This window comes from Notechis scutatus, chromosome Z, assembly GCF_049901735.1.
Source record: "Notechis scutatus isolate UNSWTSFEM ecotype Mainland chromosome Z, rNotScu1.2, whole genome shotgun sequence".
Taxonomy (NCBI): Eukaryota; Metazoa; Chordata; class Lepidosauria; order Squamata; family Elapidae; genus Notechis; species Notechis scutatus.
In genome coordinates, this window is record NC_142025.1 from 116,689,889 (window position 1) to 116,693,619 (window position 3,731).

Here is a 3,731-nt window from a genome sequence, read left to right on the forward strand (position 1 = left end):
TCTCTCCCTTCCTGCTTATAGAAGAAAAAGGTTTTAATGTCCAGAAATCTTTATTGTCTCTTTGGCATTTAGTTATATTTTCAACTTAATTGCCTATTGATGCCAAAGAGGATTTTTCCGATTTCTTATTTAAGTCTCTTAGTTGTCAATATAAGGAAGGAGAGAGAAGAAGAAAAAAGCCAAACCTTTCCCTTTTCACTTTCTTTCGCTGCTTCCAACTCTTCTTTGGGAGCAATGCTATTTCTTGTAAAATTTAAATTCCAGGGTACCTTAGTTGTTGCTTTTTCAACTTAGCCTGGTCAGCCAAAACTTCCACTTCTTATCTTCCTCCTGCACATTCTTTTCTGGTTGAGTTCTTCTTTGAGGTGGCCATTTCTGACCACTGCTCCTGCCGCCTTCGGGAAAGGGAGTAATGACCAGCTGAGGAGGAGAGATGTGGCTCTCCTCGACCCTGCTGGCAGTCTCCCCCCTCTTCACCACCTCTACGGGGTGGCTTAGCCCCAAAACCAGCCGGCTCGGGGTGCTCCAGCGGCGAGCCCAGGCAGAAACCGCGCACGATCGCGGATTCCTGTCTGTCGCCGAAGCCCTTCAAACCGGAAGTCTTCCCTATCTGCCTATCTGTTAATGACCCTGCAATTATTTGCTTTGAGGTGGGGTTGGGGCAACTGATTGCAGCTGAATGCTCTTCCTGGCATCTACCCATAGTCCACAGCAGACTATTACTATAATGCCCAGAGAGTCAAATATCTGCTTCTATCACAACCAGGCTCCTGGTTGTGAGGTGAAAGCTCCAACTCTCCACCATGCCATTCTTTTGAAGTCTATATAATGAATGTTTAATTTATGAAATAACAATGTGTTGAAGAAAAATATATAGTGAAACTGATAGCCTACCAGTTTGATTAGAAATCTTTCCTTCTGGGCATGGAACACAATCATAGCAACAGAACTGACTGCCTTCATCCTTTCTTCCAGGATCCAGGGGAACAGTGGTTATTACACAAAGAAACAGGAAGAACCTACAGACATAAATATAGCCATTGATATGAAACAATCCTGATCAGACTATGGAAATGATCTACATTGGATTATGTGAATGACCCATAACATTATTTATATTTTCCAGAGAGAATGGATTCCTTTGTATATATGAACAAGATTGAGTCATGATGGCACAGTGGTTAGAATGCAGTATTGCAGGCTAACCCTGCTCATTGCTGCCCAATCCTCACAGGTTCAAAGTTCCATCATTCCAAGGTCAAAGAAATGAGGACTGAGATTGTTGGGGGCAGTATGCTGACTGTGTAAACCACTTAGGGAGTGTTATAAACCACTATGAAATGGTAAACAAGTCTAAGTGCTATTGCTATTCATACTTGGTTAAAACCAGGGTGCCAAACAATTGTGTTCTCAATGATAACTTCTTTTCCTTTTGGAGCATTAGGGTGTAATTTTCCAACTTTAACTCTCTGAAAGGATCTGTTTGGGAAAGTGATCATGTTGATGATATCAAAGCCACCTGAACCCTCTCTTCTGTTTTTAAAGAAGACACTTTCTCCCACTGAGTTGTTAAAAGAAACCTGTTGAAGAAATTCATGGAGCTACTTGAAGGAGAAGAAGAAAGAGGGAGTTAAAAAGGAAACAATGAATCAGGAATTGATTCAAGTTTCTTTTTCTTTTATTCTTTCTTCCAAAGAAATCAAACAACATTCCTTGGCTTCAGATAAAGAAGAAGAAAATCTCAACACACAAAGTACGATCAATAACTGAGATGGAGCTCTGTGTATTAATTCATTATCCTAAGTACTTTAAAGTCAGCAAACTCATCAATTCTACTGGTAATTTAACATAAATATAAAAACCAACATCATTTTATCAATAATGCACCTCTATTATCATAGAACAATGGTCATAAACTCTATGTCCCCAGGCTCACAAACCTTCAAAAAACTAATAAAAAGTGAAATGTTCCCATTTAAGAAACATTCATTGGGCAAAAAACAAAATTCAACATATACTACTCTGTTGAATTATTGGAACCAGGACTGATGAATTTATAAGCCAGGTAAGAAGAAATAACAGTTAATGGAATGTTGATTGACTAGATCAAAATTTACAAAGGCACTGTTACTTTTAAATCTATTTTATTCTATTTCAAGGAACGATCTCTTACACAAAATATGTGGTTGCTTTTGATCTCTAATGATAAATAGCCAAATGGCAGAGGAAAAAAGTCATATCAGATTGTGGTTGAGAATGACTATTCACTAAAACAAAAATATATAGGTATGGCATGGGAAATTCAGTCCTTTGAATTTTTGTCCATCTGGGTCTTGATCTCACTGCCTCGTGCAGAGAATATGCCACTGCATAAACAGCATTGTAGATACTGTAGCTTTGGCTAGTCATTTGAAATTCAAAAAATGGTGCAGGCAAATTCTCCAAACTCTCTTCCCCACTACAAGCTTCATTGACCAATGAAGGTATGTCTGCCTTTGAAAATATACAGTCAAACAACTATTGCCAAACTTCTTTTTCTTTGAAAACAATTTTATTAATTTTAAAAGACAAACAAAACAAACAAAACATAAAAACATCCAGCTTTCTTCCATAGATATACAAACAGTGTGTTGGTTGGTTTACCAGTTTTTGCGCATTCATTTCGTAGTCTCAATTACAGTTACATTACATAATAACTCATATTATCAATCAGAAATTATATACCCTAGTATCACTATTAAATAATCATTTGACTATGATTTTATTCATTCATACTTTGCTATGAGATAACTATAATTTACTTAATTTATTTTATAACAAATCATATAATCATACCAAATCTATCCTGAAAACTTTTTATAGATGTGATATCGAATAAAAAAAGAAAAAAAATATCTCCTTATATATTCATTATTATCTAAAATTCTAAATATTCTATTATTGTATTTTATCATCCAACCATTGATAGAGAAAGGTCCCAAATTTTATAAAATTGTTTATCCTCTTGTTCTCTAATTTCAAATGTCAGTCTACTCATTTCAGCACATTCCAATATTTTCTTAATAATTTCTTCCTGCAATGGTATTTTCTCATTTTTCCAGTTTTTAGCAAATACAATCCTAGCCGCTGTTAATACATTTACAATCAGGTATTTCAAATCTTTATTATATGTATCAGGTAAAATTCCCAATAAAAAGATATCTGGTTTCAAATCTATGTGTTTCTTTGTCATATTTTCCAACCACATGCGAATTTTAGTCCAATATTTTCTAGCATCCTCACAAGTCCACCACATATGGTCATATGAGCCAGGTATCTGATGACATTTCCAGCATTTTTCAGATTTATTCTTGAACATTCTTGCTATTCTTGTCGGGGGAAAGTGCCACCTGTAAAACATCTTATACAAATTTTCTTTATAGGCTGTTGACATAGTCATTTTATAATTTTGAGACCACAATTTTTGCCATTTCTCTAAATCAATCCCATATCCAAAATTCTTCCCCCAAGCAATCATAGTTTCTTTGACTTGTTCTTCCTCTAATTTAATTTCCAGTAAACAACCGTATAATTTTTAAATCACCTTTTCATCAGTACCTGTCAAGATCTTATCTAAATCAGTCAATTTATCATAAAACCCCTCTGTTTTAAAATCTTCATCATACCTTGAATGTATTTGCGCATATGAAAACCAATTCATCTTTATACCTTGTTCCTCTAAGTTTTGCATC